A 26317-nucleotide genomic window follows, 5' to 3' on the forward strand; every position below is an offset into this window, starting at 1 on the left:
CACACCCAAAGCCAAACCTAAGCACAACCCTCAGTGGTATACTGACCCTGAACTCCAACACAGCCAAAAACGTAACAGTAACCCCAACCCTTTCTCTAAACCTAACCCAAACCCTCACCCTAACCCTAGCCCTAACCCGAACGTTAACCCTCGACTGAAATCTGACCCCCTCGCCAACGCCAACCCTAAACACAATCCTCGAATTTGACCAACCCTGCAAGACATTGCATCCCTAAACATAAACCTAACTCCAACATTATGCCTAACATTAACCTTAACCCAAACCATAATCTCGGACCTAACCTTACCACGATCTCTAGCCTGAAACCTAACATCACACCCACAGCCAACTCTAAGCGCAAACCTCAGACATATACCGACCCTGCACTGCAACGTAGCCCAAAACATAACCAAATACAACCTTGTCTCTAACCCTAACCTTATCCCACACCCAAACCCTAGCCCTTACCTGAACTCCAACCCTTATCTAAAATCTGACCTCATCCCCAATGTCAACCCTAAACATATCCTTAGACTTTAGAACAACGTGCTGCTCAATCGCACCCCTAAATGTACCCTAAGAACAACACTATGCCTAACCTTAACCCTAAACCAAACCCTAATCCTGGACCCAACCGTACTATGATCTCTAGCCCGAAAGTTAACCCCACTCCCTAAGCCAATCTTAAGCAAAACCCTCAGCTGTATACCGACCCTGCACCACGACCCACTCCGAATCATAGCCCTAACCCCAACCCTTTCTCTAACCCTAACCATAACCATCCCGCTAAACCTAGTCCTAACCCAAACATCAATCCTTGCCTGAAATCTGACCCCATATCCAAATCCAACCCTAAAAACAACCCTCGACTTTTGACCAACCATGAAGAAATTGCACCCCTAAATGTAACCTTAACATCAACACTATGCCTAACCCTAACCCTAACCCAAACCCCAAACCTGGACCTAACTCTATCATGATCTCTAGCCCGTAATCTAACCCCACACCAAAAGTCAACCCTAAGAACAACCCTCAGCTGTATATCAACCTTGCACCCCAATGCAGCCCGAAACGTAACCCTAACCCCAACCCGTTCTCTAACCCTAACCCTTATCCTCATTCTAACCCTAGCCCTAACGGGAACAAAATCCCTCACCTGAAATCTGACCCCATCCCCAACATCAACTCTAAACACAACCCTCGTCTTTTGACACACCCTGTAGCAAATTGCAGCCCTAAACGTAACTCTAACACCAAGACTATGCCTAACACTTACCCTAATCCAAACCCTAAACCTGGACCCAACCCTACCACAATCTCTAGCCCGAAACCTAACCCCACGCCCAAAGCAAACTCTAAGTACAGCCCACAGCTGTATACCGATTCTGCACCCCGACGCAGCCCGAAACCTAACCCTAACCCCAACCCTTTCTCTAACCCTAAACCTAACCCTCACCCTAACTCAAGCACTTACCTGAACACCAAACATTTCCTGAAATTTGACCCTATCCCCGACGCCAACCCTAAACACAACCCTCAACTTTTGACCAACCCTGCAGCAAATCACACCCCTAAACATAACCCTAACACCAACACTATGTCTAACCCTAACTCAAACCCAAAACTTAAACCTGGACCCAACCCTACCATGATCTCTAGCTCAAAACCTAACTAAACACCCAAAGACAACTCTAAGCACAAACCTCAGCTGTATACTGGCCCTGCCCCCAAATGTAGCCCAAACATAACCTTAACCCCAACCCTTTCTCTAACCCTAACCCTAAACTTCACCCTAACCCTAGACCTAACCTGAACACCAACCCTCGCCTGAAATCTAATCCCATCCCCAACGCCAATCCTAAACAAAGCCCTCGAGTTTTGAACAACCATGGTAGAAATCGTGCCCCTAAATGTAACCCTATAACCAACACTATGCCTAACCCTAACCATAACCTAAACCCTAAACCTGGACCTAACCCTACCATGGTCTCTAGCCCAATACCTAACCTCACACCAAAAGAGAACCCTAAGCACAACCCTCAGCTGTATACCGACCCTGCACCTCGACGCAGCCCAAAACGTAACCCTAACCCTAACCCATTCTCTACACTAACCGTAACCCTCACCATAATCCTACCCCCAACCCGAACACTGAAATTCAGCTAAAATCTGATCCCATCCCCAACAATAACGCTGAACACAACCCTCAGCTTTTTACAAACCCTGCAGTAAATCACAACCCTCAACTAACCATAACATGAACACTATGCCTAAGTCTAACCCTAACACAAACCATAAACCTGGACACAACCATACCACGATCTCTAGTCCAAACCTAATACCACATGCAAAGCCAACCCTAAGCACAACCCTCAGCTGTGTACCAACCCTGCAACCCAATGCAGCCTGAAACGTAACCCTAACCCGAACTCTTTCTCTAAACCTAACCCTAACCTTCACCCTCACCCGGTCCCTAACACTAACACCAACCCTGGCCTGAAATCTAAACCCATCCCCAACGCCAACCCTAAACACAACCCTCAACTTTTGATAAACCCTGCAGCAAATCGCACCCCAAAACGTAACCCTAACACCAACACTATGCCTAACCCTAACCCTAACCCAAACCCTAAACCTGGACCCAACCCTTCCACTATCACTAGCCCAAAACCTAACCTCACACCCAAAGTCAACCCTAAGCACAACCGTCAGCTGTATACCATCCCTGCACACCAACGGAGCCCATAATGTAACCCTAAGCTCTCCCCTTTCTCTAACCCTAACCTTAACCCTCACCCAAACCCTGCCCTAACCTGAACACCAACCCTCGCCTGAAATCTGACCCCATCCCCAATGCCAACCCAAAACATAACTCTTGACTTTTAACCAACCCTGCTGCAAATCGCTCCCCTAAACTTAACCATAATGCCAACAATTTGCCTAACCCTAACCCTAACCAAAACCCTAAACCTGGACCCAACCCTACCACGATCCTTAGTCTGAAACCTAACCCCACACCCAAAGCCAACCCTAAGCACAACCCTCAGCTGTATACCGACCCTCCACCCCAACGAAGCCTGAAACGTAGCCCTAACCCAAACCCTATCTCTAACCCTAACCCTAACCCACATCCTAACCCAAGTACTAACCCAAACACCAATACTCATCTGAATTCTGTCCCCATCCCCAATGCCAACCCTAAAGACAACCCTTGACTTTTGACCAACTCTGCAGCAAATCGCACCCCTAATCATAACCTTAACACCAGCACTATGCCTAACCCTAACCCTAACCCAAACCATAAAGCTGGAACCAACCTGACCACGATCTCTAGCCCAAAACCAAACCCCACACCCAAAGCCAACCCTAAGCACAACCCTCAGCTGTATACCGACCCTCCACCCCAATGAAGCCTGAAACGTAGCCCTAACCCGAACCCTATCTCTAACCCTAACCCTCAACCTAACCCTAGCCCTAACACAAACACCAATCTTCAACTTAAATCTGACTCCATCCCAAACGCCAACCCTAAAAATAACCCTCGATTTTTTACCAACCCTGCAGCAAATTGCACCCCTAAATGTAACGCTAACATCCACACTATGCCTAACCCTAACAGTAACCTGAACCCTAAACCTGGACACATCCCTACCATGATCTCTAGCATGAAACCTAACACTACACTCAAAGCAAACCCTAAGTAAAACCCTCAGCTGTATACCAACCCTGAAACCCAACGTATCCTGAAACGTAACCCTATCGCCAACCCTTTCTGTAACCCTAACCCTATGCCTCACTATAACCCTAGCCCTAACCCTAACACCAACCCTCGCCTGAAATCTGACCCCATCCCCAGCACCAACCCTAAACACAACCCTCGACTTTTGACCAAGCCTGCCACAAATCGCACCCTTAAACTTAACCCTAACACCAACACTATGCCTAAACCTAACCCTAACCCAAACCTTAAAGCTGGACCCAACCCTACCACAGTCTCTAACTCGAAACCTAACCCCACACCCAAAGCCATCCCTAAGCACAACCCTCACCTGTATACCCACCCTGCACCCCAACGCAGCCCTAAATGTAACCCTAACCCCAACCCTTTCTCTAACCCTAACCCTAACCCTCACCCTAACCTTAGCCCTAACCCTAACACCAACCCTCACCTGAAATCTGACTCCATCGCAAATGCCAACCCTAAACAAAACCCTCGACTTTTGACCAACCCTACAACAAATCACACCCCTAAACGTAACCCTAACACCAACATTATGCCTAACCCTAACCCTAATTCCAACCCTAAATCTGGACCCAACCCTACCACGATCTCTAGCTTGAAACCTGACCCCACATCCAACTCCACCCCTAAGCAGAAACCTTTGCTGTATAACGACCACGCACCCCAACACAGCCTGAAATTTAACCACAAACCAACCTTTCTCTAAACCTAACCTTAACAATCACATAAACCCTACACCTAACCGAACACCAACCCTCTTCTCAAATCTGACCCTATCCCCAACGCCAACCCTAAATATAAGCCTCGACTTTTAACCAACCCTGCTGCAAATCACACACAAACGTAACCCTAACACTACCACTTTGTCTAACCCTAACCCTAACACAAACTCTAAACCTGGACCCAACACTACAACGATCTCTAGCCCAAAACCTAACCCCACACCCAAAGCGAACCCTAAGCACAACTCTCAGTTGTATACTGACACTGCACCTCGATGCAGCCCAAAACATAACCCCAGTCCCAACCTGAACACCGAAACTTGGCTAAAATCTGACCCCATCCCCAATGACAATGCGGAATACAACCCTCGACTTTTGACCAACCCTGCAGCAAATCACAACCCTAAACTTAACCATAACACAAACACTATGCCTAACCCTAACCCTAACACAAACCCTAAACCTGGACACAACCCTACCACGATCTGTAGCCCAAAACCTAGCACCACATGCAAAGCTAACCCTAAGCACAACCCTCAGCTGTGTACTGACACTGCACCCCAGTGCAGCCTGAAACGTAATCCTAACCCGAACTCTTTCTCTAAACCTAACCCTAACCTTCACCATAACCCTAGCCCTAACCCAAACACCAATCTTCCCCTTAAATCTGACCCCATCCCCAACGCCAACCCTAAACACAACCCTTGACTTTTGACAAACACTGCAGTAAATCGCACCCCTACACGTAACCCTAATACCAACACTATCCCTAACCCTAACACTAACCCAAACCCTAAACCTGGACCCAACCCTACCACGACCTCTAGCTCAAAACCTGACCCCACACCCAAATCCGCCCCTAAGCACAAACCTCTGCTGTATAACGACCATGCACCCCAACGTAGCCTGAAACGTAACCCTATCTCCAACCCTTTCTCTAAACTTAACCCTATTCCTCACCCTCACCCTATCCCTAACACGAACACCAACCCTTGCCTGAAATCTGACCCCATCCCCAAGGCCAACCCTTAACACAACTCTTGACTTTTGACCAACCCTGCCACAAATCGCACCCCTAAACGTAACCCTAACACCAACACTATGCCTAATCCGAACCCTTATTCAAACCCTAAATCTGGACCCACCGCTACAATGATCTCTAGCCCGAAACATAACCCCACACCCAAACCCAACCCTAAAAACAACTCTCAGCTGTACACCGACCCTGCACCCCAATGCAGCCCGAAATGTAAACCTAACCCCAATCCTTTCTTTAACCCTACTCCTAACCCTCACCCTAATCCTAGCCCTAACCCGAACGCCAACCCTCACCTGAAATCTGACCCTGTCCCCACCGCCAACCCTAAACACAGCCCTCAACTTTTGACAAACCCTGCAGCAAATTGCACCCCTAAACGTAACCCTAACATCCACACTATGCTTAACCCTAACCCTAACCCTAACCCAAACCCTAAGCCTGGACCCAACCCTACCATGATCTCTAGCACGAAACGTAACCCTACACCCAAAGCCAACCCTAAGCACAACCCTCAGCTATATGCTGACTCTGCAATCCAGCGTAGCCCGAAACGTAACCTTATCCCCAACCCTTTCTCTAAACCTAACCCTAACTCTCACTACAACCCTAGCCCTAACCCAAACACCAATCCTCGCCTGAAATCTGACCCCATCCCCAATGCCAACCCTAAACACAACCCTCAACTTTTGATCAACCCTGCAGCAAATCGCACCCCTAATTGTAACCCTAACACCAACACTATGCCTTACCCTAACTGTAACCTGAACTCTAAACCTGGGCCCAACCCTACAATGATCTCTAGTCTGAAACCTAACCCCACACCCAAAGCCAACCCTAAACACAACCCTCATCTGTATACTGACCCTGCACCCCAACGCAGAGTGAAACATAACCCAAACTCAAACACTTTCTCTAATTCTAACCCTAACCCTCACCCTAACCCTAGCCCTAACCCGAACACCAATCCTCGCCTGAAATCTGACCCCACCCCCAATGCCAACCCTAAACACAACCCTCGACTTCTGACCAACCCTGCAGCAATTTGCACCCCTAAACATAACCCTAACACCAACACTATGCCTAACCCTAATCTAATCCAAACCTAAAGCTGGACCCAACACTACCATGGTCTCTAGCCCAAAACCTAACCCCACACCCAAAGCCATCCCTAAGCACAACCCTCAGCTGTATACCCACTCTGCATCCCAACGCAGCCCTAAACATAACCCTAACCCCAACCCTTTCTCTAACCCTAACCCTAACCCTCACCCTCACCCTAGCCCTAACCCGAACACCAACCCTCACCTGAATACTGACCCTATCCCCAATGACAATGCTGAACACAACCCTTGACTTTTGACCAACCCTGCAGCAAATCACACTCTTAAATGTAACTCTAACACCAACACTATGCCTAACCCTAACCCTAATCCAAACCCTAAACCTGGACCCAACCCTACCACGATCTCTTGCCTGAAACCTAACCCCACACTCAAAGCCAATCCTAATCACAACCCTCAGCTGTATACTGACCCTGCACACCAACGCAGCCCGAAACATAACCCTAACCACACCCCTTTCTCAAATATATATATATTTGGGTTTTTTAAGACATAGTTTCCTTGTGAGAATTTTCTATTTGCCAGAATATCTTTTGAATAAGAAAATGTATATATCCAGTTTTCTGTTTTTATAAACAAGTGTTTTATGCTTTTAATAAATCTGAAATCATTGAAAGTATTTTTTGTCAGGTATATAAGGTACTTTCATAGGAAAATTAATTAAACGGCTAATGAAAATGGGGAAAAGCAGAAGTTCAAACATTTAGGTATCAATTCAATAAAAAACACATTGAATGCAAGTTGGAATGTACTGAATAAAGATGAAAATATACATTTCACATGAAGACCATTTCAGCATGCTGATACTGAGATAGAGATTATAGAGATAGATTTTCTGTACCTTGCTGTCTGTATCGTTCATTACAATCTAACATATTTAGTTTTTTCACGTACATATTTGATTTCCTATAAGGACACATTTATTTATCAAAGTTCCCTGAAAAGAAACCATAGATCAATCAATGGGTAAAGCTTATCCACTGATGACTATGAATGGAGGATAAATTACAGCTGTCTCACAGAGTATTGCCTGTTACCTTGGAAATGGCTGAGCCTGTCTATTAGTCCAGCATAGGCCATGAACAGAGTTGTGAGTATGTGCAGCTGCACTGACACACTCCTGCAGAAAAAGGAGAAAAGGAGACAGTTACTCTTTCTGGGCCCAAAGTTTTCATCACAATGATTATATCACTCTTCTAGTGAAGATTCTTCAACAAAATACTCACAGTTAGGTTTAAGGATGTGAATATAACTCCACAAACTGGAGAACACAGCAAATGTCAATTTATCTTATGAAAATCAAATAAAAACCAATTCCATCTCCTATCACTTCAATCCCTTCTCAACCATGACTATATCTATTTCCTCCTTCCCAATTACAGGGCTCAGTAAAACAGCCTGAAGTAGTGGAGGGCATTCAGAAAGGGCCCTCTGGTTTTCAGTCCACACTATTCACCACTGAAATGCTCAGTGTCTCAATCTGCAAGCTGACCTAGGAGTGATAGACCAGGGTTCAAGAGGGGAGGCAGGAAGCCTACTGCCTGGGGTGCAGCATCCCTAAGTACACTGCACAGGACCTCCATGTGAGGATGGAATCAGCCATCTGCTATATGTGGAATCCCAAAGCTCTTGATGATCCTTCATTTTCCCTCTTCTCACCCTACTTCCACTTTATAATTATTTGAAAGTCCGCCTTTCCCTCATAAGTTCTTATTTAATTTTGGACGATATTCTCACTGTTGAAATTAAAATTAGGAATGGTAGTTATTTTCAAACAACTTCTGCATAGATCCCTGAAAATAACATTCCCTTCCAAATCTACCTTAGGCTTGAAAGCAAAAACTCTCTCTCTACCTTCTGAGAAAATGAAGGATTAATACTTGAATTTTTAAATATTATTCTTTTTTTTACTGGAGAAGGTGTAAGTTTACAGAACAATCATACAGAAAATACAAAGTTCCTTTTCACACACACAGTTTTCCACATCATTGACACTTCATTGGTATGGTACCTTTGTTATAATTTATGAAACAATATTAATAGAATATACACTAACTTCAGCTTCTTATTTTACAGTAGAACTCACTGTTTGTAATGTAGAGCCTTATTTTTAAATTTTTATTCTATTAACATATATATAACCTGAAAATTTCTTCTTTAAACCAGATTACCCAATTTAACTTGTATAATCAGTTTATTTGAATACTATAATTACATGAACTCTTGAATAGAGCATGAAATCATATTGTTTTGTACAAGTTAGTGTTATGCCCCAGTATATCCCAGAGTAGTTTGTGCAGAGGATAAAAAGTATTTACAAAATTCCCTTGGGGGACTGGGGAGATAGGAGGAAACATTAAATATTAAACTTCCCCATCTGGGGCCTAATATTCTCGCAAGCAATGGGGACAACCAACTCAGTAGGCTGAGCCCTGATGCACACATGCAACTTTGTTAATTTTAAGGAAAAACGTTTTCTGTAGTACTCAGTCAATCATTCCTAAGTATTAACATAATAAATATTAGTAGCTCTAAGGCAAGCATTAGAGCAGAAGTTGGACATAAACTCTCCAAGCAACGTCATCCACCTAAACTTTCTTGCTGAAGAGTTTGGCAACTGCCAAAGTTATTCATTCTCCTCCCATGTCAACTCTGAGCAAGTGTGGTGGGTGTTGCAAAACCTGAGATTTGGGTTAGATGCCAGAGAAATTCAAGGTAGGTGGGTGTTCTAGTTTGCTAGCTGCCGGAATGCAACATACCAGAAACAAAATGGCTTTTCACAAGGGGAATTTAATAAGTTACTAGTTTGCAGTTCTAAGGCCGAGAAAATTTCCCAATTAAAACAAGTCTATAGAAATGTCCAATTTAAGGCATCTGGGGAAAGATACCTTGGTTCAAGAAGGTTGACGACATTCAACGCTTCTCTCTCAGCTGGAAGGGCACATAGCAAACATGGTGGCATCTGCTGGCTTTCTCGTGGCTCTACTAAAAGGACCTCTCTCCAAAATGTTTCCTCTTTTAAAGGATTCCAGCAAGCAACTCCACTTTCAGTGGGTGGAGACACACCTCCATTAGATGGAAATCATCTAATCAAAAGTTACTACCCACAATTGGGTGGGTCACATCTCTATGGAAACAATCAAGATGCTCCCACCAAGCAATACTGAATGAGGATCAAAGGGCATGGCTTTTCTGGGGTCCACCACAGATTCAGATGCGCGCAGTGGGATTTAACCACTCCCTCCACCCCATTTCCAAACTCAATGTGAGATTATAATAAAAGCAGGTCCCAAAGTACTAAAACACTGCACCCAAACTATTCTTAAGTTTGAGAAAGTTTAGTTCCTCAAACTTTTGAATTCTTCAACCATCACCTCACCAAGGTGACTGAGGGAGAATTCTGACTCCTTTATAATCAGCATCAGGCTATCACAGTCTCCCATTGGTAACGGTGGACAGAAGACCATTTATGGATTTAACTAGGGCCCCACTAGTAAGTGTGAAGGCTATAGCTCACAGGAGATCTTTATCCCTGTTCATCTAAAGGACAAGAATGTCTCTAAAATATTTTATGATAATCACGTATTTGAATGCATTTAATTTTACTAGTGAAAGACCACTTTTGACATTCATCATTCCAGTTAACAGGCAAATATTTTGATCAATTAGCAGCTACTACACTCACCATAAAACTTCTGAAGTTTTCCTAACAAGATGCATTGCTAATAGTAGCTTGTAAAGCTTGACATTCCTTACTAAAATGTTATCTACTCATTAGATTGTGCATTCTTTTTTTTTTTTCTACTGACTTTTTTTATTCCTATACAGTTTTACAATCATTCTCAAAGACCAGTGGATGACTGGATTTAAGTTCAACCACTTTATATTTCCTTCTGGCTATTCAAAACCACTAGACACTAAAAACATAATGATCCATTAATCATGGACTATGCTTTTTTTTTCCCTACAGTTCAGAATAGAACATATTTTCTTAGCAGAGTGAAAGAAATTTGGGAGGTAAGCAGACAAATTAACTGCACTATAGATTTACTAGTTCACATCAACATTTACTGGCTTTTCACCCAGAGAAGAGCTCTTTCTGATTGTGTTCACCTGTAGTGTGTATTTATTAATTGAAGCAAGAGACCTGGGTAAGAATTATATTTAAAGAAGCTGAAAAACAGGAACCAGTTGTCCAAGGGTAGTGCAGCTATGATTTGAGAAACTCTAATTCCTACCAAGTTTGTGGACTTCCTGAAAGTTCAGCTGTGGGGGAACTCACCAAGCCACTGTGGCATTTGTAAGAGTTTTGTTAATAATCTTGCAGGTGTTCAGAAACTCCAGAAGTGGAATGGGAAGCTCCAAACTATTTCCCAAAGAAGGATACTCTAAATGTGTCAACTGTAGGTGCCAGAAGATGACTGGCAATTAAGATAGAAAAGCTGTCTGCAAGGCTACTTGGCTTAAAGTCTTTGCCATGGTGGGGAGCAGGGCAGGGAGGGAGAGGGTGGGAAAGAAGTTAAGAGCACCACTGTATGCCCTCAAAGAGGAACATTCTCTGTCAGCATGCCATGTCCACCCATTTTCAATACACACTGTTTCTGGGTCATTCTACCAGGCAAGAAAGACTGCACCTGGATGCCAGCATTAAAGGGTGTCCATGCCATTATAACTTTCACTCGTGTTCTCTAGACCTGGAGAGGAGTCCCTGGGCTGGGCTACTTGACTCTATCTAATAGACTAAGACCCCTGTCTCTTAGAACATTGGCATGGGTTTCAAAGGCAATGATTTTCCTTTGGGAGGTGGTATTCAAATCTTATACCTGAGGGAGAAGGTCAGGTTCTTGCCCTGAGTTTAGCAACATCAGCATGCATTTGTTGTCCTACTACCCTTAGGCAACACTTTCAGGTTAATTTGCTTCACTAAAGACTTGCAAGTTAGAGTAGACATCTGCAAGGTCTCTCAGTTTCTATGCTAGTGTCATCAAAGAGAGTGCATATCTGTATGCACACACACACACAAGTTTTAATTTAAATTGTGTCAGGAAAGGAATAAAGCTTATGTAAAACTAAGGAACGCTGTGTATGGCAGTTAGGTTCAGGTGTCAACTTGGCCAGGTGAAGGTACCTAGTTCTATTGCTGTGGACATGAGCCAATGGCATGTGAACCTCATCTTTTGCTGATTACATCTGCAGTAGGCTAGGAGGCATGCCTGCTGCAATGAATGATGTTTGATTTAATCGGCTGGAATCTTAAATGACAGAGGTCAATGTAGCACAGCCCAAGCAGCTCAGCCCAGGCCTTTGGAGATGCAGAAAGGAATCAACCCAGGGAAAGTTGTTGGAACCCAGAGGCCTGGAGAGAAGGCCAGCAGAGATCACCCTGTGCCTTCATGCATAAGAAAGAATCTCAGTTGAAAGTAAGTTGCCTTTCCTCTGAAGAACTAATGAAATAAATCCCTTTTATTAAGTGCCAGTCTATCTCTGATGTGTTGTATTCCAGCAGCTAGCAAACCAGAACACTGTGTAATTAGGTATTACAAATTAATTTAAATGATTCCATGGCTCCCAGTAGTTTAACTAGTCCCCAGGATTCAGTAGCTTATATCATTTTCTCCATTTCTTGCTTAGAGCTTATCTGTCTGTCTGTCTTCCCAGTAAGTCAGGCAATCACTGGCATGGATCCTAGAAACCCAACTCAAGGACTACATAGATCATCTGTACCCAATAGCCACTAGGCTGCTTAAGCTTGACAAAAGTAAGGAGATTTTCTCTTTCGCTGGAAAATAATATCCTTCAGATTTTCTCACAGGAGTGTGTCCTTCACAGCACGAAACACAAAGCAAATGTTCTCCATGTTGATGGGGTGTGAAGTGCTGGAAGAGTGGTTTACTGTGGTTTTGGCTTTTTCTGCCCAAACAGAAAAAGACTAGACTACATAGTGCTATACGTCCTCCAGCCTGTGGGTGTCTCCATTGAAATCTCAGCAGTGCTTCTTGATGCTGACCATCTTCTCATTCTCCACCATTTCGCTAGGGAATAAAATTATGGAAACATTGAAGAATAGCTTGTGGCTGACCATGGTCTCAAAGATGTTCACTGCCTCCACCAGCCAGTTGGTGAGCTTGTCCTCTATGAGGACCAGGTAGTACTCACTGGAGTTCCCCATGAACAGGATGGGCGAGATTCTGTCAGAACTGGATCCACTTCTGGTGCTAAGACTGCTGGCCACCCACAATCCACCATCTTAAAAGGGATTTTTTTTTTTTTAATCAAGAAGTCGTGTTCCACAATCTCCTTGGTGTCTTTCCTAGCCAGCAGAACATCTTGCTTACTAGGAAACTAATTCAACTGGCCAATCTTGCCCAGATTATCCGGGAATACTTTACTCTCCTTCAGCAGCTGGAACTCACACCTCCCGCTGAATGCTTCCGCGATGCCAGAATCCCTCCAGAGAACAACAAAGCTGGTAGGTGGCGGGTGCCACAGGCAGCCCTGCTTGTTCTCAAAGCCCATGTAGAACATCCTGCGCTTTTCCTTCTCAGAGTACTTCCCAGGAACATCGAGTTTGTCTCCTGCATCAACAAGAACTCTGGAGCCTGTGCGGATGCTGTGGAAGATGGTGTCCTAGAACTGGAGCAGCGCCTTCTGGTCAAACTCCCGCGGTGGATGGTGCGCATCTACTTGAGAAGGTGGGCTTGACTCGCTCACTGAGCCCAGCAGCAAGATCTTGACGAGGCCCAGCGGGGTGTCCATGTCGAGGCTGTGTCTTCGCTGCCCTCAGCGCCTTCGCACGCACCCTGCCCGGCTCTCGCTGTCCCAGCTGGTCTCTGCAGGCGGCAGGCACCGGCTCAGCGCCTGCCCCACCCAATACAAGGCCCCAGCTCTCTCCGCCTCCCCCTGCCTCGCCCCGCCCCTCAGGCCGCCTCCTTGCTGGGTGGCGCCCTGCCTCACCTCCCCTGGACCCGCACTCCCACTCTGCATTCTTTATTAGAATTCTGATAGCATTAGAACCTAAAGAAATATACAAGAGTACACTTTTCTTCGCTGAAACATTTTAAATTCTGGGATAGGAACTGTAATAGCTGAACAGTGGCTTTGGATATGGAAGGCAGTCAATGAATACTAAATAAATATTATGGCTAATTAATTAATGTACCGTGTTATTAAATTTAAATAGGGCCAAGTGATGACGAGCTGAAATGCAGAGTGAAGATGATTGCTGAACAAGGATGAGGAGCAGGTCACAGAGAAAGTTAACTGTATAATTTACTGAGCCGTCCCACTGAGAAGAGAGCCTTATGGAGGCTGCAGAAGGTGGACAGGGCGGGGCGGGGGGCTTTTCTCCGCGGACCTCAAAGGCTGCAGGAGGAGGCCTCTGCCTGGTCCGCCTCTGGGAGGGAGGGTGGTCCTGAAGGTGGGACGGTCCTTAAGCAGCGGCCAACAAATTAGGTCCCTGGGATGGCTGTGGAAAAGCACAAGCTGGAGAAGAGAAAACAGACCTTTATTAAGCAGATTATTCTGATACTGACCATTCAGTACCCTCTCTTTCCCCCAAACCCTCCCCACCCTCACCCTGGTCATTTCCCCTGAATCTGTATCAGAGCTTGGTTTCAGGGTCTCAAGTTCTCAGATTTACTGGAAGTACTGGATCTGAAACCAACATTGACATTACTGTCAAACTGGCCCACCAGATTTTCAGTTCCATGGCCACTCTAGTTACTAGCAAAGAATTTAAGGGAATTTAATGGAAACTCAAAACTGAACATTTTTCCTCACCTTGAGATTGACTCCCAGACCCATTCTTTTGTGTAGGTTTTTCTCTGTGAAGTTGATGGTGCTTATTGTTTCCATGCAGGACTAGCAGTGTTTGAACATCATGAGGTTCAAGGCATACTCTGTTTCTCAAAATAAAATTACATTTAATTTTTATTTTCTGCTCACACAAGTACCACAGGCTATTCACCGACATTTTGTCAAATGTAGAAAAACAGAAAATAAAATAAAATGAAAATGCTTTAATCTAATTGTTCTTAGAGTATCTTTATAAATATTTTTGAATCATATGTATTGTTTTTTAATTAACATATATGTTATGGTCAGGTTCATGTGTCAACTTGGCCAAGTGCTGGTACCTGTTTGTCTGATTGGGCAAGTGCTGGCCTGTCTGTTGCAATGAAAACATTTCATAGAATTAAATCATGAGCATGTCAGCTGCATCCACAGCTGATTCCATTTGTAACCAGCCAAGGGGAGTGTCTTCTGCAATGAGTGATACTTAATCTAATCACTGGAAGCTTTTTAAGGAGGATTCAGAAGAGGCAGGATCTCTTCCTGCTTTGGCCAGCAAGCCTCTTCTGTGGAGTCAGTCCAGACTCCCCATTGGAATTGTTGGCTTCACAGCCTACCCTGTGGATTTTGAACTCTGTATTCCTATGGTCACGTGAGACACTTTTATAAATTTTATATTTGTAAGTGTTCCCTGTTGATTCTGTTTCTCTAGAGAACCTTAACGAATGCAATATATTTCTGTGTGTTCTAGTTTGCTAGCTGTCAGAATGCAATATACCAGAAATGGAATGGCTTTTAAAAAGAAGAATTTAATAAGTTGCTAATCTACAGTTCTAAGGCTGAGAAAATGTCCCAATTAAAGCAAGTCTATAGAAATGTCCAATCAAAGGCATCCATCCAGGGAAAGATACCTTGGTTCAAGAAGGCCGATGAAGTTCAGGGTTTCTCTCTCTACTGAGAAGGCACATGGCGAACACGGTCACAGTTTCTCTCATGGCTGGAAGAGCACATGGCGAGCACAGCATCATCTGCTAGCTTTCTCTCCTGGCTTCTGGTTTCATGAAGCTCCCCAGGAGGCATTTTCCTTCTTCATTTCCAAGGGTCCCTGGCTGTAGACTCTCTACTTCATGGTGCTGCAGTATTTTCTGCTCTCTCCGAATCTCCTTCATTCTCTGAAATGTTTCCTTTTTTATAGGACTCCAGAAACTTATCAAGACCCACCCAAATGGGTAGAGACATGTCATCACCTAATCCAGCTTAATAACCACTCTTGAATAAATCACATCTCTAAGGAGATGATCTGATTACAGTTTCAAACATACAGTATTTAATAGAGATTATTCTACCTTTATGAAATGGGATTTTGATTAAAACATGGCTTTTCCAGGAAATATATATCCTTTCAAACCAGCACATTCCATCCTCTGGACCCTAAAAAAGACATTTTACCTGTATACAAAATACATTCATTTCATAACAATATCACAAATCCTTAAACCATTTCAGTAGCAATATACATGAAATTCAAAGTTAGAAATATACAAATCCCTATCAAAGTTAGTTACAGGCATGGTCTGTTCTAAGGCAAAATTATCCTCTGGCTCTGGACCTATAAAAACCCAAAACAAGTTATTTGATGCCAATATGCAAAGGAGGAACAGTCATAGGATACATATACCCATTTCCATAGGGAAGAAGGAACACAGGGGTCACTGGACCCAAGCAGTTTCGAAAACCCACAGGGCAAAGTCCGTTAGATTTCAAAGTCTGAGAGTAATTTATCTTTGAGGCTTCTGAAAGTGGCAGTCCCATCCCTTTGGAATGCCTATGCAGAGGCCTGCCTCTTTCCAAATGCAACCTTGGGGGATACTGGGGAGACCACCTTTTACTCAGCTCCACCCTCTCCATGCATTGAGGCTGCACCCGGGCTGTCTGCCATCTCCGGAGCACACCCTCAACCCATCCATGTGGTGGCAGCCAGGCTCTCCCCAAACCCCAAGGAATGTGCTTCATGCTCTCCAATGCTTGAAGCAGCATAATTCTTCCAATGCAATGAGGTGGAAGTCCCATCCTCTCTGCCTTTGGGGCAAACTCACCCTCTCCATGTGCTTGGGTGGGTCTGCTCTCCTGACCCAAGTCTTCTTGACTTCAGACCTCAGCCTCCATGGTTTGCCTCTGAAGTTATTTTCCCCCCAATATGTCCCTTCTCTGAACCCCCCAGTCTAGACTGGCAGCAGCTCTGTTTATACAGGTCCCACAGCACTCTTGTTGGCTTTCTATGCAGTAGCCTTGGATTGTGCCCATCAGACATAAGGAGTTTCCACAAATCCCTCCTGGATAACTCCATGTCTGATCCTGGCTTTCTCTGAAATGACTGACTGGTTCCACATCTAGCCAAATCCTCACATGGCACACTATTCTCTGAGGTCTCCCTTCCTGGAAGCCCAGAATTTTCCAGAAAATCAATTTCTGGTTTCTTTGTACTCAAAAGTTCAGTTTTCAGCTTATCTCTCTCCTGTCACATTTCACTATACTCTGAGAGGAGAAACCAGGCTGCACTTTCCACATTTAGTTTGGAGATCTCTTCTGCTAAATATCCACATTCGTGGCTTTTAAAATCTCCCCTCCAGCCAAATCCACTAGTCAATTTTGCTAGATTATCTGCTCTTTTAAAACAAGGATCTTCTTCCTTCTAGTTTGCAATAACACGTGCCTTATTTCTGTCTAAGACCTTGTCAGAGGTATCTTTAGATTCCACATTTCTACCAACAGTCTCTTCAAAGTATTCTTAGGGCTTCTCTATCAGGCTTCTCACAACTCCAGATTCTTACCCTTATCCACACAAAAAGCTGTTCCAACATGTTTGGTATCTGCAAACTGCAGCAGCACTCTACTCTCCAGTACCAAAATCTTTTCTCATTTGCTAGCTGCTGGAATGCAATATACCAGAAATGAATGGCTTTTTAAAAGTGGAATTCAATAAGTTGCTAGGTTACAGTTCTAAGGCCGAGAAAATATTCCAATTAAAACAAGTCTATAGAAATGTCCAATCAAAGTCATCCATCTGGGGAAAGATACCTTGGTTCAAGTAGGCTGATGAAGTTCAGGGTTTCTCTCTCAAGTGAGAAGGCATATGGTGAACACAGTCATGGTTTCTCTCATGGCTGGAAGGGCATATGGCGAGCAGAGCATCATCTGCTAGCTTTCTCTCCTGGCTTCCTGTTTCATGAAGCTCCCTGGGAGGTGTTCTCCAAAATGTGTCCTCTTTTATAGGACTCCAGAAACTTATCACGACCCACCCAAATGGGTGGAGGCATGTTGTCATCTCATCCAGTTTACCAACCACTCTTAATTAAATCACATCTCCAGGGAGATGATCTGATTACAATTTCAAACATACAGTATTGAATAGGGATTATTCTGCCTTTATGAAATGGGATTTTGATTAAAATATGGCTTTTTTAGGGGACATACCTCCTTTCAAACCAGCATACTGTGCTTCACTGAGGAAAGGATGGTGCTGGGATAACTGAGTAAGAGAAATAGAAAAAAATAAAGTTCTTGGGGGTCTTTGAAATAACTATGAGATTGCAGAGAGAGTTTATGCAATTCTGGAATTCAACATCATTTTGGAAAATATAATTGTAGGAACTTCTTAGCATCATCAGTTGACATCTATCTGTCTATCTATCTATCTATCTATCTATCTATCTATCTATCTATCTATCTATCTATCTATCTATCTATCTCATATATGATTGGAGGCCTTTAGGAGACAGGAAAAAGTGCAGACCTCTCTCACTGTGCCATTGGGCTGGGCTTGTCTGGAAGGGGCCAGAGATACATGCCCAAGGCCAGGATAACACTTTCACTCTCTCAGGGAAGCAGTTTCTTGTTTCTTAAGATGAGAGGTTAGGATGTCTGTCCAGTGGTTTCAATAGAAAAAATGCCTTCCAAAAACTTCTAGTCTGTCACTTCTTGCCTCTCAGAATTCCATTTGTTCACCCCACATCCATTTGACTGTTTCTATCCAGGGGTGGAGAACAAGAAAATTCTAGGACTTACAGGTTTGGAAAGGTTACTTCCCATTCTACCCTGCACTTCCATCCCATTGTAGCCAGGCACCAGTTCAGGTGAGACCCTACCTACAGGACATTCTCCCTGCTATGTCCCTGTCCCCTGCACCCAGCCCCACTCCTCACCTCACCTCACCTTCCTGTAAGGCACAATCCAGAGAAACTCCAGAATCTCAGAAGAATCAGTTAATGATTGGCGACCTGATGGCTGAGAACCCAGCTGCTTAGAGACACAAAAGGAGCTCCTCAGAAGCTGAAGCTCCCTCCTTTCCTTCTCTTCTTACACTTTCTCCTCCTCCCTGCTTCTCACCATGCTCTGTCCCTGGTGCCCCAGGTCTCTGTGCCCACAAAGGGAAACTCTAAGCATTTGTGATCAGGTCTGAGCTACTTCTCCATATGCAAAGCCAGATGTTCCATGAATGCATGGTGGATATGAGGGGTCAGTTGTAACTATAAGAGAGGATTTCTCAAGGATCAAAATTGAAATCTCACTCTACCCCATAAGTAGTGGACTACCCTAACTAATTACCTTCTCAAGTACAAATTAACTCAAATTTACCTGGTTACAAGTCCTCCTCCTCTGACTTGACACAGAGTCTTTAAACTGAAGCATCTAAGCCTTCTCTCCTCTACCCCCTAAACTGGGGTGGGTAGTGTCAGGTAGAGAATTTGGGTCCTGCTTGGAGAGAACTTGGGAGGCTTGAAGTGGAATGTGAGGGGCAGGAGAAATATCTATTCATGACCAGAACTGTTCTTGCCTTAAATTTTTGCATTAGAAAACAAAAATAATGAATGTCAACAATAAAACACTTTTACCCGACAGAATATAATTAAAGCTAACCTCAGGTAAAATTTTTTCCAATTTTCCAACACATTGGATAAAATCATGAACTGCTGATATTCCCCCTTTCCTTTTTGAATTAAAAATAAATGTCCTTGGGTGGGCAACTGTGGCTCAGTGGCAGAGTTCTCTCCTGCCATACTGGAGACCCAGGTTCGATTCCCGGTGCCTGCCCATGCAAAAATTAAAAATAAAAATAAGTAAAGTAAATGTCCTCAATCAAGAAAAAAAATAGATAGGAAGTAACAATTTTGGGGTTCACTTGTTGAAAAAACAGTGCCTCTTGATAAAATCACCTTTGTAGAGATTGTGAGATTAGCAAAGGTGTTCACTCAATCGTTTCATAGTTTTGAAGGAAACTAATCATCCACTTTAACACCTATAAGATGTAATCATTGAGACGAAATGGGCATGGTGTCTGAATTCTATAAAAGCACATTCAAGGAGCCAGGCTCATTCTTCTGAAAAAGAGGCATAGTGCACTTGGAAGTCTCCAGCTGTGGAGACCTCTGAAAACTGCGCTTACCACTTTATGAGGACCTGACCCCCTGAATTGACTTTCATAGTTGTATTTCGACAGCAAGAATTGGTGAGACCATTGGTATTTTCTGTAGGTGAGTACACAACTTAGAGAAAATTTCCTGCTATTTTCCCAAAGCAAAAGAAACCTCCCTCCAAAATCATTTTAATTTGTCTGTCAGCAAACTGAGGTTGTTTCTATCAAATAATGTCATTTGCCTGGTAAGTAAATATGACCCCAACCTATTTTTGAATTAAGCTTTTTGTCATCTTGTCTTGCTATATATTTGGAATTAATATGATTAATTTTGGCCTATTATTTTATATATTCCTTGGTTGTTTGCTCACCTGGATTATATAGATTCAGAAAGTAGTTACAGATATCTACATTAAGAATTGGGGAAACCATTGACATATTCCCCAACCCAGCAAAGTTGAGGGGAAAAAAGCATAATTTTAATTTACCCATCAGCATACTGAAGTTATGCCTATTAATTGATACTGTATGCCTTGTTAGTAAAAATGACTCCATTCCTTTAAATTATTTGTGGTATAACTACTTTGTAATCTTTTCTTGCTATACATTTTTACAATTTATCTTATCATTTTTGTTCTATTATCTTATGCATTCCTTGGTTGTTCATGTGGGTAAAATTCAGACAGTAGTAGTCATATATATTGGAATTTCGCATCTGAAATTACAATCCTAAAAATGAGTTAGGAGTATTTTATTTTCCATGTATTAATGTATTACACTCCACTTTATGAATGGAAGTTACATAGATACATGAAAGACAGAATATTTTACCATATTGAAATAGATAATTATTTGAGAGAAATATTATTTTACAGTTTATTTTTTCTTTTTTTAATACTTTTATTGTAAACAGCAAACAAACATACAAACATTCTTGGCATGGTTACAATCAGTGGCTCATAATATCATCACATAGCTGTATATTCATCACCATGATTACTTTTTTGAACATTTGCATCTCTCCAGCAAAAGAAAGTAAAAAGAAAACAGTCATGCATGACAGACCCCTTACCCCTCACTCTCATTGGCCACTAGTATTTCAATCTACTCAATTCATTTTAATCTCTAAGAATCATTACTTTTCTGATATAATTTTAAAGAAGTCTGGAAATTATTTGGCTTGCAGAAAAGCGATACTGGTGGCCATACAGAGAATCGGAAAGTAGAGAGTCATCTTTATTCCTCTAGCGTATAAATGAGAAATGGCGACTAAATTTTTTTGAAAATCAAGGTTTAAAAACAAAGTTTATTTTCTGGCACTGATTATTAGTATTGCAAGATAATTACATCTTTTCAAAATGTGTAAGGGTCCTTCGTCATAGTTTGAAAGGTCTTAGAAGATTTTGGTATTCTCTACATAATGTTTGAATGCAAGTATACAGACCATAAAAATAGAAGGATGAATTCAACAGCTTATGTTCATGTAAGAATATTCTGGTTGAAATCAGATCCAATTTTATAAAGCTTAGTTTAATCATTATTAATTCTCATGTTTCAGTAAAGAAACTAAGAAAACTAAATTAATTACTGAAGGTAAAATGTCTTAGAGCAATGCTCATTGATAAACTAGCATTGGTAAGTAGCAAAATGATTCTATTTCAGACCATCAGAATAAAGTACAACTTGGCTAAGATGGGGGCATTGTTCAGGAAGTCAGGAACTTTTTCAGTCTCAAAATCAATTTGATTACTGAAGGACAAACTGGTGTAAGAAATCCATGTGTAATTTTGGCTGACATTTCTGTAGGTAACGAATTCTAGAAATTAATGTTTACAATTGGGAGCTGTAGATATTTCACAATGAATGTGTCAGTAAGTTTATGACTAGCAGAAGTAGGTGACAACAGCAATTTAAGAAGTGGTATCTAAAGGTGAAAACTGACAGTACAGTAGATTGAGACTACTATTGTTTCAAGTAGGCAAATATACTTTTTGTATAAAAGTTGTGAAAAAGTCTTAAAGAAAAAAATGGAGAAATGTAATAGTTCACTTTGGGGGGTATATGCAATAGAATGAGGATTAATGTCCTTAAATCAGCAGGACAATATGGGGGCCCATGACTTTAGGTAGAGGAAGGAAATTCATTCATAGGGACAGGAGCAGGAAAAGGGCTTTGAGGATAGAAATTAAGTTGAGAAATAGAATTTTGGGAAGATTTTGTCTGATGGTTTCTAATCCTAAGATTACTATGCAACATTTGTGTTATGAGTGAGTTGTCAGGCTGCAGAGTAGAGAAGTTAAAACTTGATACTGATCAATTAACAAAGGCATCAGAATGTTCACAAAATGATTTCATAAATCAACCATAAATGTAAAATGTTTCTATGTGGTTTTTCCAGATTTGAGATGACCTATATTGAAGAAATGAACTCTGAAAGAAATTTTTCCAGTTGTTTCAGGAACTTGGGAAGTGAATGAAAGTGATTTGAGGGAAGGAGGGATTTGACTCTTGGTGAAGTTGATAATCAATGAAAAATAAATGAAGGGTAAATGGAAAGGGATGATTTTGTGGTTTCTGAGAAACGGGAGGGCATGAATATAGGGTTGTAAGTAGCTGAACTTAGAGGACGTGAGTCTAAGAGAGATGGGTGAGGTTTAAGTGGAGGTTGATAAAGTCAGCCCGAGTTTGTGATCTAAGAAATCCATGCTCCTGCAGGTTCCGCACATACTCCGAGAGGTTTTATCAGGGGTGAGTATCAGGATTTGCATCCAGTTCTCCTGAGGGAAGAAAAACAACATTTAAAGAAACAGATAAATGCAGAAAGATTTTATGGCAACTCAGGAAAAGTAAAGCTGAAATGCTTCTAAAGAACAAACACCTGAGAGAAATGTCTGAGGAGCTGATGAAAATGTGTCAGAAACCAGACGTGGAGATGCTCCAGGTGAGGACTGAGGACGTGCCTGGGATACGTGTTTATTAATACAGTTTGCTTCTTTAACCTCTGTTTGCTATCAAATGTCTATTTATTCAAGTCCTAAGTCTGTAGAGGAGGTTAATTCCTAACTGGGAAAGACAGATATGAATGCAACTCTTCTCCTCTCCATTAACAAGAAAGTTTTTGTGGAATTGTGAGAGTGGATTCCCTAGGGAACATTTTCCTCTAAAATTCTCCTTATTGACCTGCTTCTATAAAAAGTAGAAGAAAAAACTTATACATCGGCATTCTATTTCTGTCTCCAGTTGGACAATAAATAGAAATCTGGAAAAAGCTAGCATTTAAGTCCATCTCTTTGGAATCCTTGATCTGAATTAATTGGGCACATCACCCCTCAGGGACAAGCCCTGGAAATTCCACCTTGCACATAGCCAGGCATGGCTGCTGCAGTTACAACCACAGCCTTCTCTCTCTCCAGTCACCCTTGGGTTCAGAATTTATCAAGATTGAGAGCCTGTCACTCTGCTCTAACTGGTATTATCCTTTAGAGATGGAAAGAAAAAATGAATTTTCGAGAAGGGTGGAGGGAGCTTTTACCAAACCTCCATGAGGTAAAGCCTGCATGAACAATTTCTTAAGAATTCTCACTGTTCTTTTCTATTTACAGAACTTGGTAGAGATACTGACAAGGTAAGTTTGAGCTTCAGTATCCCATGAGGGCTATGAAGAGATCAAGCATGTATCTAACCATGCAGAGAAATAAATTATTCAATATTATTTTAGTGTGCATGTTTTTTTGTTTTACTGAATATGATTCCCTGTCCCTTTTTATCAGAAGTTAACATTGTTTTACCCTGCACTCTGACTCAGACAGTTTGATTGTGAACCAGTCATAGTAGAATTTGCTAGAAAAGAGCTGTCTATGATAAACTTCAAGATTGTAAACATATCGAGGTACAGGGACTGGCTTTTCCTATACATCAAGTGAGAGGCAAGCACCTCTGAGAAGCGGGGAGTGCAAGAATTCAGAGCAGGATCATTTTCAACTGAATTCTTATATCTTTTCTTTAACACCATTATGATGTCTCTGCACCAAAAATATTTAACTCACTCTTTCCCCTGCAGGAATGAGTCACTGCAGCTGCACATGCCCCAGCCTGTGAGCCCAGAGCTCAGCACAGGGCCCATCACCGGACTGAAAGACAAGCTCAGCCGCTACCGAGGTGAGTGTCAGCCTATCTGTGGGACCATGCAGTGTCTTTATGATGGTTTCCCATCAGCAGTCTTTCCCTCTTTATTAACCTTACACTTAGCAGATGAGAATAACCTTTGAAGGGGCATTTACAGCCCATTTGCAGTGTCGTAATGTGGAAAAAAAGAAATTAAAGATGGTGAAGGGATAAATGTGATTCAGGATTACAATAAATTATATAGAAATATTACTTAGAAAATGAGAAAAGGAAACATTCAGAAACAGGGCTTCTTGAATTCCAGATGAACTATTCCAAGATGCAATGTCAATTTGTCTTAATTAAGGACATCCCAATGTCAAATGAAGTGTTATGGTGATAGACTGGTAGTGTTTTATTGTAAAATATTTCTCCTTTAAAGTTTTTGGTAATTGATCTTGTAATACTATTCTTTTTAATTGATATAATTAGAGGAAAAAAATGATGAATAGGCATAAACTTACTAAATGAAAACTTTATAAACACCAATAAAGCTTTCTGGTGGTAGGTGAGGCCGTGCAGAGTTAGTTAGAACTAATCCTGGAGGATTAGCCTTGCAGACAAAGAACGAGCCTGAGATGGAACCAGCATAAAGTGTAGAAAATTCTTAGGAAGAAATTGCTTCTTAAAAGGCATATTTAGATTTTTTTAAGTGTAAATTTGCTTGCTTTACTAGAATGCCATATTATTTTGGGCAAAGTATTACGCAGGTCTGTTTTTTTTTGTTTTGTTTTGTTTAACCTGGGAAGGGACAGTGGAGGTATTTATATGGCTGTGGGCTTGGCAGTCATGCACAGGTATCCAGTTTCTCATGAGGAGTAACCAGACAGATGTTTTAATCCTGAATTTTTAGAAATATGTTCCACTGTAGATTGGTATTTGTTTCTCCCGCATACGCATGGGTAGCCCTTGAATCTGATACTGTCCAGTCAGAACTGTCCTTGAAGCCTTGGCCTGTTTTCCCCAGTGAGAATCTTGACAGACTTTTTCACCTCATTGAAATGTTTAAACTGCGTGTGACTGGAATATTCCTTTCCCCACAGTGGAGGTTTCCTTTGGTAATGAGATAACCAATCACAATATCAAACTGTTTGACGATGTGAGATGTTGGAGAGTTAGACATGAGCATCAAGACACAGCTTTTCAATCTGAAAGCTCTAACCATGCTGCTGCGTGGGGACCGAGGCCGTCACCTCTGGGAAGCATTACTGGGAGCTGGAAGTGGACGGCTCTAGGGACTGGGCTCTCGGAGTCTGCAGGGATCCCCGGGTAAGGAAGAAGGACATGCTGGCTGACTCAGGACATATTCCTTCTTCTCTGTGTGAAGGAGCACAGTCATTGCCGTCTCTTCACCACCACCCCGATGCTTTGTCAGTGTATACAGACACCTCACGGCCTGGTTGGAGTGTTTGTTGATTGTGAGAGTGGAAGTGTGAGCTTTTTTAATGTCACCCAAACTCTCTCATCTGGCGCTGTCCCCCGATTCCTTCAGTTTCCCTCTCAGGACTTTCCTCCTCATTGTCCACAATGAACATCTCTACATCAGCGACCTCACTGTGTGCCTGGGAACTCCATTTCTGAGGGCGCCCGTCTCAACTGGTGCAAATCCCTCAAATGTCATTATCGTTAAGCTTTTGGCACTTTAACATAACAATAGATATGAAGATGAAGTGAAATGCAAAATTTTGTGTTTTTTCTATTTTATTTAAATTAAAATCATTTCTTGTTCTTTAGGTCTTCTATATTCTTTATTTTGTTTTGCTTCATCTGTAATGTCCTAACAGTGTTATATAAGTGTCCAGTTTCCACTGTTTCTAGATGAGTGTCCTAGGATATATAGCAACTTTTGGTTTTAGAAATTATGTCGCTATATTATTTAGTGCATAGATATTAAGATTTTAATAGTAAATTGTGACAAAATCGAAAGGATCCTTTCTTGTCACATTAATCTCCATGGCTTACATTCTACTTAGTTTAATATCAGGGACACAGATTCTGCTCTTTTAATGTTTCCATTTTCCTGGTTTAATGTCCTTTCCTTTACTTTTTGCAGGTATAAATCATTTTGATTTTGAGGTGCCACTGTATTCAAGATAGAGCTGGGACTTATGTTTTAAGTCTATATAAAAATATTTTTCATTAAGGTCATTTAAACTGTTCACATTTATATATTGCACTTCTTTTTGTGCAAATGTGTTCGATTTTATTTGTAATTGCATTTAAAATTAATGCTCTTATGTCAGTACATTCAATTATATTGTTCAATATAATACCCCAAGTCTGATAAACATATTTGCTTTTATCAGTCTGACCATAAATTTAAT

General features: G+C 42.1%; 2 pseudogenes; one reads left to right on the forward strand and one right to left on the reverse strand.

Moving 5' to 3' along the window:
* LOC143645099 (tripartite motif-containing protein 43-like) overlaps positions 1–25639 on the forward strand; it is a 601918-nt pseudogene extending 576279 nt beyond the window's left edge.
* On the reverse strand, positions 12369–13305 carry LOC143643883 (guanine nucleotide-binding protein subunit alpha-12 pseudogene; annotated as a pseudogene).
* Positions 25640–26317: the final 678 nt, after the last annotated feature.

This window comes from Tamandua tetradactyla, chromosome 8, assembly GCF_023851605.1.
Source record: "Tamandua tetradactyla isolate mTamTet1 chromosome 8, mTamTet1.pri, whole genome shotgun sequence".
Classification (NCBI taxonomy): domain Eukaryota; kingdom Metazoa; phylum Chordata; class Mammalia; order Pilosa; family Myrmecophagidae; genus Tamandua; species Tamandua tetradactyla.